Here is a 7,994-nt window from a genome sequence, read left to right as displayed (position 1 = left end):
TGTGTTAGAAGCTGAAGAAGCATTCCATTCTCACAATAACCTCCTGAGATGTGAATTTTCCTCCCTGTCCCTACTGAGGAAGTTGAGGATCAGGAGAGTTAAGTAACATGCTCAAGACAACACAGTCAGTAAAATGTAGAATTGAGTCTTATGCCCAGATAAGTTTGTGTGCTTTCTACTGTAGCTTGATGCTTCGAAAAAGCAAAGCCCTTGGTTTCTTCTGAAGACCACTGAATCTACAAAACTACTAATATATAAATGAGGGCTTTAGAAATTTTGGAGAAGTGGTAATTCTTCCCCAAGCCATGTGAACATTTCCAACATTAGGGAGTCTTTGAAGGCATCATTATATAATAGGTACATACATATATTTATACCTAGTATATATGTATATAATATAAAATTAAGCTGTATAATATACATATACATATAATGTGCATATAAGAAATGTAAATCTGCACACACAGATACACATACATACACATACGTACACACACAGAAGTCACAGAATCACTGCTGACCCCCTGACTCATCCTCTGGCTAATCAGTGAAAGTTTACAGATAGTCAATTTGCAGGGTCTGAGCAGCAGCAGTTAATAGAAGAGGTCCACCTTGGTACGACCTTAACTGATAGCCTCTTTGTAGCCTACAGTGTCAGAGTAGTGTGTGTGTGTGTGTGTGTGTGTGTGTGTGTGTGTGTGTATCGGAGGGTTATAGGAAGAAGTAGAATAACTTCAGATTCCAAAGACCTCCAGAAATGCATATGATAATTCCTAATGTTGATTTGTTAGGGAGTTTGCATGTTGGAATGCATTAAATTAGAAAGGTGACTACAGAAATGCAGCCATGGAACTTAATATTACGTGTAAATTGCTCTGAGAGTTAAATCAGGACTTTTCTTGCCTTCAGCATATATTTGAATGGAGCTTGTGCCCTTTTGGAGCGACCCAGTAAATTTAAACAATAAAGCAAAGGTCCCCTTCTAGGAGGACGTAATGTATAAAGACGAAAACATCAGCTATAAATCAATGCATATTGATTTAAATAAATAGGATCATTGCCCTCCAGGAAACCTAACTCAGAGGCTGAGCAAAGTAGTATCTGTATTCAGAAACCCATTGGCTTTGCGTTTCTAAGCAGAAACCCAAAAGGGCATCCCAGGCAAGACCTAAATTACCTGTATTATCTTACAGTTTCAGATTTTATCCGGATGTTGTGCACATCAAAGCAAAGCCGGACAGAGGCATTGGAATATGGATGTGGAACTCTTTGCTGGAAGCCATCCGTATCTGTTGTAAATCAAACTGTGGCAGTGATAAGACACTTTCATAAAGAGAGATTAAGGCCACAGCCCCAGGAAGTACAAACTCGGATCACTTCTCTGCTGTGTCCTGCTGATCCTCCACTAGGTGCTCCCAGTGTGGTCCCAGATATTGTGATAGAGCTTCACCTATATTAAATTTTAATTTAATCCTTATAATAATAACTTGATGAGCAGGTATTATCTACCTCGTACAACTTGCTTCCGGCCAACATAGTCAAAGCAATATGTTACAGCATATAGCCACCTCATTCACAACCCATTCACCAATTCACATAGCTTATAATAGAAGAAGGTGCCATGGACAAGCATGGGAGTCTGGGAATCTACTACTAATCTTCACTCTTATTAGCTGTAATCTGTCATTAATTAACTGTGTGCTCTTTGGCAAGTCTGTGTTTGCTTCTAGGCCATAGACTCCTTAACTGAAATGTAAAGATGGAATTTTCTGGCTGAAGAGTTCCCAGTATGCCATTTTCCTTTGATTTGGAAAAAAAAACCCACAAAATCCAGGATCAGGAGAAAGTTTTGAATCTCGAACTTAGATTCAGATCTGGCCTCCCTTTTCCTAGGCAGTGTGAAACAAAACCCCTTCTGTAAACCTCATGCTCCTGCCTTGCAAAATGGGACCATTTTAAAAGTGCACTTAACCACAGCCTCCAAATGCTAAAAGAGGACACACAAACTGTAGTCAGATCTTCCGACGGAAAGTTCAAGCGAAAGACTCCGGCCTTGCAAAAAGCACCTATTTGAGCAATAAGAAACTTCTTACTATGGCCACCATCATAAGTGCTATCTGGGCATTTAGCCACAAAAAACCTTCCATTAACCCTACTTTTTCCAGGAAATGGTAGGGCACACAGAATCCTCTGCCCATAACATTTAATAAGCCCTCCTCTTTTGAAATATTCCCCAAACTGGATTGCTGTTTTCTTGTGGCCATCCAAGGACTGCCAAACGTAGCTGAAGACCAATTAGGAGAAAGTTTCTCCACTTCTTTTTTTTTTTTTAAGATTTTATTTATTTATTTATTTGACAGCACAAGTAGTCAGAGTGGCAGGCAGAGGGAGGGGGAGAAGCAGGCTCTCTGCTGAGCAGGGAGCCCGATGTGGGGCTCGATCTGATCCCAGAACCCTGGGATCAGACCTGAGCCCAAGACAGACACTTAACTGACTGAGCCACCCAGCCGTCCCAGTCTTTCCGCTTCTTAAAATCCCACCTTAGATAGACTTCTTGCCAATCAGTGTTTCTTCTTTTTGCCCTACAAAACATACTCTCTTCCAAACACTAAAACAAAAGGACAGTAAATGGGTTTCCTCGCCATAAGTTTATGAATATTTTTAAATTTATTTTGTCTTGAATTTGGTTTTGTCTTTGACTACAAAAAAGAATTGAAGTGAAGAAAGTCCAGCATGTGGACACTAACTCTTTCCCACAGTCTAAATTAATAAGCAAATAGAGAAAACAATAAATAAGTTTGAATACCACCAATTAAGGTTTCAGTATACTACACCTAATTATATATTACCTAAATATGGATTCTTTTGTTCTTTAGTTTTCCAAGTGACTTGCACATTTTGACTGGTGGGTTAGTAGACCAGTACCTTGTCTTGGAATAATGGTGATATCGGCCATGGACAGAGGCTTAAGGCTGTCCCAGGTACTGAACAGGGTATTTGCCTCTTATCTAGCTGAGATTGTAGGTCCTTCATCAATCACAGAATTGCCTTGTAGGTCTCCAAAGTTTCTAAATTTTCTAAAGCTTTCTCCCTGTCTTTGTTTAGCAGAAAACTCACCTTTTATGCAAATCCCATTCTATAATGAATTCCACCCAGCCATTCATTTTTATAGACTTTTTTATACAAACATACTGCTGAGGTGTTTCTGATTGCACCGCATTAATCATAACGGTAGGTTGATGGTTTTTTTTTTTCTAGATACTTTGTCTTTTCTTATACCTTCCTTATTGTTATTAAATCAAGCAAATGTTTACACATTTTGATGGAAGTAACACAAGAAAAGACAAGATACTCTTGTGTATGCTAAGGGGCTGGCTAAATGAATCATTAGGATCCAGCCTTGTAGACACATTCATACAGCAGACAGATACTAGGGGAAGATAAAGTTCAGAATATACATATGTAGATTATGCAAATAAGCCTCCACTGTTGAAATAATATTGTTGAAGTCATAAAAGGTTAAATACTATTTGTTTAATTTTATTTTTGAGATGGGGATTTCATTGGTTTTGTGGAAAACTTCTGCCTATTATAAAATTTTGGAACCTCACAGCCTGTATTCATCAAGGGCACACACACTGGTAAGATAAAGAAAAGTCTCTAAATTGGACTAGCCCTTCTCAAAACAGTAGGGTCAATTAAATTTTCTCTTAAAATCTTCCAACTCATTTTTCCTTGGTTCTTTTGCTTCCCCAGCAGAGTAAGGTGATCAAGAAGTCTTCTTTTAACAGATAATACAGGAATCATGATTTTAAAGACCAGATGGATACAGACATTTAATGAACTGAAGAAAGAGCACCATTGCTGGCATCGTGCAGAGAAAAGTAATAAGGCACTATTAAACTTGGCAGGTTAAAGAAATAGGAAGAAGTGGTAGAAGTGATGGGGAGAGTACAATAGAAAGAAGTGGAAGGGGTAAGCAGGGACCTCAGGTGTAGGGATTTCAAGGGCAAGATCAAGGTTTATAGTTTATTCTTAATTCAATGGGAAGCCACCAGAGATTATAGCAGCAGGATTTTCAGTAGGAATTATATAGTGTCCTGAAAAGTGTTCAATTCAAATGAATTCAATGAAGGGATTTTTTTTTTAGAGGTATGGAAAGTGTGAGGCAGGAAATTGCAAGACGTGCTGGGGATTTCAGGAATTAGACCTATTGAAAGATCTTACCCCGTGGCTTGAAGGTGAAAATAGAGTAATCAGTGTTAGCACAGTAAATTAGAATCAGAGATATGGAATAAAGGCTGTCAATCAGAGTTATTGACCTAAAGAAATACAGCCACTGTTAGAACAAACAAACAAGAGAGAACAATAGAATAAATACCTCAACCTCTCCCTTCTCTCCTCCTTTTTGCTTTCTGGTGCCAGAGAGCAAGGGAGCCTCAATGATGCAGTTTGTTCAGGTCAGGTGTAGTGTTCTGACCAAGGCAGAGAAGGATGAGTGACTAATGGGAGCAGGGTAGCAAACATAGACGAACCGCACAGGAGTTTTATATGGGACTCATAAAAGAAAGTGTTTTGGACTTAAAAAAAAATGTTTAACCTGAAATTAACAGTGATTTTCCGAACAATAAAATGGCTCATGGTTTTGTTTGAAACACAGCAAACTGAAGAGGTGTCAGAACAACAGAGACTAGCAAGTCCTGGTCCCAGGCTTTGCTTCTGAGTTTGACCAAGAGCTTCTGAGTTTGACCAAGACAGAATTCAGAGCCAAACTCTTAAGAAATCAAGTGTTTAATAGTGGTCAAAGCAAAAGTTCATTCTCTGAGTGGGAGATCCAGAAGGCCCAGAGGTGGCAACTGTATCAAGGGTCAGGGTTGTCTTGTTTTTTATACCTGCATGGCTTATGGGTCATAACTGGGGAGATCTGATAGAGGTTGCCTTCAATCATCTAAGGGACTCCTCCTACGAGTGGGGAGGGGAAGTTTTTGGCCTCATATGGTCCTTGTTGGAAGTATCAGGGTAGCCATCCCCTGCAAGGGGTGTCAAAACCACAATATAAATATGTTATAATGAAGGTATAGGTTACTGAAGGGCAGTGGTTATAGGGAAAGTACATGCTTGGTCCCCAAGGCTTTCCCCAGTTGTTTGCATCCTGGAGGTGGTTGGTGTTTTTCATCTTTTTGGTCAGACAGTCCCATTCTGTGCTCATATTTAGCTAACTGTCCCTCTACGACTCTATCACAACTATGAGAGGTCACTGGAACAACTCCTGAATCAGGCTATTTTAATCCTGATCAAGAAGCATTATCTTTCAATGAAAAGTCATCAAAAACAGATGAAGACAATGTTCAAAGGCCTAGATGTACCTAATCTCCTCTTGTAGACTGTTTGCATAGCATAATTTCATTATGCTGGCTGTATTGAATTATTTGGTCAGGCTCTTTTGTTCTTTTTTTTTTTTTTAATGCAGTTTTCTTGAGTTCCTCAGACACATTGAACTTTTTTATCACCTTTCAAAATTCTGATGCAGAGTCATATTTAGGAACCACTAGTGTAGCACATTGACTACAGGTTTTGCCAACACAAATAGATTCCATGGGGGGTTCCACTAATGCTGTAGTTTTTAAACAATTTACTTCTTAGAGTTTTATTTCTTTTTTGTTAAATGGAGACAATGATATTCCTTTCATGGTTGTTACAAAGAATTGAAATACTAAAAGTAAAGCAGATATGAGTAATAGTGAAAATGTGAAACATCTAAATTTGTGAGCAGCATATAAAGACATTTTTTGAAGGAAAGCCATAGTTTTAAATGTATACACTAAAAAATAAGACTGAAAACCAATTAACTAAAATTTACTCCAAGACATTAATGAAAGAATAGTAAATGAAACCCAATAAATAGAATGATAAAAAAAGGAAACAATGGAAACTAAATAGAACACACTTACATAATATAGAGTATTAATAAATCAGTTCTTCAAAAGGAGAAATATAGAATACAAACCTTTATAAAACTAAAGTAATGAAGAGCAAAACAATTAACTAATGTCAAAGGGAAAAGTGGATATCATTATAAATCCTACAGATAATAAAAAGATACTGAGAATATTGTGAGAAACTCATACTTACTAAAAAAGCAGAAACAAAATACACAAGCACTCCAGATGCAGATAGCTTCAAAATATTTAACTCTCCCAAACTCTTCATTTGTCTTTAATCAGTCTTACATAAAGTATTTCAGAGACTTAAAAAATGGGAAAAATTCTCAATTGATTTTATGAGGGCAGCCTACTCAATATCTCAGAGCCTAACAAATTATAGGAAAATAAAATTATAAGTCAGTATTTCTTTCATTGACAACTCTAACATGAATGTGGTAATCTTCATTCAGTGAGATTTAAAATAATTATACTTAATGGCCAAGTTGGGTTTATGTTAAGAGTAAAAATGGCTTAACATTAAAAATTGATTATTACATTAACTAGATAATGGGAACAAATCATGTATCATCTCAAATTATACGGAAGAATAACTTCATTAAATTCAACAACAATTTATTTTATATATATAAAAATGTTTTATCAGAATTAGAACAAAAAAGCAATTCATTTACTTGGTAATGAATTTCCACAAAGGAACAAATATACGGTAAATAGCATAATTAACAAACTACTGCTCAGAAATAAGATCACATGGATTTAGACTGTTACTATTACCACTTCCATTAAACAGTGTGCTAAAATACCTAGATTTTAAATAAGAGAAGAAAAGTATATAAAGATTGAAAATGAAAAAAAAATCAAACTGCTATTAATTTGAGATGTGAAAAATTCAAGATACCAAGTATATAAACCATTTGAAATTTTGGAGTCAACTGAATATTTTTCAGTTAAGACACCATATTTTAAAACAGAGATTTTCCGTCCTCCAGCAGTTGTTGAAAAAACATTGCTCTAGATGGAGAGTCTTATATGAACAAAGACAAGGTTAATACGATATATTGAAGGGATAGAAAGAGAGTCCAAGATGGTAGCATCAGAAAATCCTGTTTCTAACTCCTCCCAAACACACCAATGTTACAATGATATTTAGAATAATTCTCCTGTAAAAAAAAACTGAAGAGAAGCAGACTAGCTCTTCCATAACACAGGACAAAAAAAAAGTCCACATCAAGATGGGTAGCAGGGACAGAGAGCAGTCTTGACAAGACCTCCATACCCTGCACAGCAGCCCACAAGAGGCAGGAGTATCACAAATATGCACCTGCCCTTTGAACAGTGAGGGGTTCAAGCCTATTTTGGGAACCCAAGCCTGTGGGGCATGCCCCCAAAACAATTGGCCTTGAAAATTAGAGGGGCTAATGTCTGGGAGAATTGAAGTGTTGTAGGAAACCAGGATCTCACTCCTGAAGGGCTTGTGCACAGACTCACTCACTAGGAGTCTGAAAACAGAGGCAGTAGCTTGAAAAGCACCTACACCACATGTGAGGGAGATTTTTTTACTAGTCTTAGGAAGTATAAGCTTTGCGCAGTGCAGTATTGTAGTCAATGAAGTTTATCCGAGACATGATTATTGTTAATTAAAAACTTAGGAAGTATACCTGAGGGGAAGGGGGTCAACTGGGCATCTTTCTGGGGACACAGAACTGGTTGTAACCATTTTTTAAAAGATTTCATTTTTTCATTTGACAGAGAGAGAGAAAGAGAGAACAAGCAAGGGGAGGAGCAGCAGAGGGAGAGGGAGAAGCAGACACCCTGCCCAGCAGGGAACCCGATGTGGGGCTCAATTCCAGGACCCCGGGATCATGACCTGAGCTGAAGCAGATGCTTAACCACCTGAGCCACCCAGGTGCCCCTGGAACCATTTTTTTCCCTCTCTTTTATTATTGCTACCTGGGCTGCTCATCTTATGCCAGCATAGCCCTGTGACCATGCCCCACAAGAGGTGTTTGTCTAACAAGACCCACTCCACCAGACCCAGGAGACATGCTA

General features: G+C 37.9%; 1 pseudogene; it reads left to right on the top strand.

Moving 5' to 3' along the window:
* Window positions 1–7,522: 7,522 nt before the first annotated feature.
* LOC114207366 (U4 spliceosomal RNA) lies at window positions 7,523–7,594 on the top strand (annotated as a pseudogene).
* Window positions 7,595–7,994: the final 400 nt, after the last annotated feature.

The sequence above is a fragment of the Eumetopias jubatus genome, unplaced genomic scaffold (assembly GCF_037043125.1).
Source record: "Eumetopias jubatus isolate StellerSeaLion01/CBP00866 unplaced genomic scaffold, mEumJub1_p1.0 scaffold_3, whole genome shotgun sequence".
Taxonomy (NCBI): domain Eukaryota; kingdom Metazoa; phylum Chordata; class Mammalia; order Carnivora; family Otariidae; genus Eumetopias; species Eumetopias jubatus.
The sequence above is the reverse complement of the archived record's forward strand: the minus strand, read 5'-3'. Positions and strand labels throughout refer to the sequence as shown.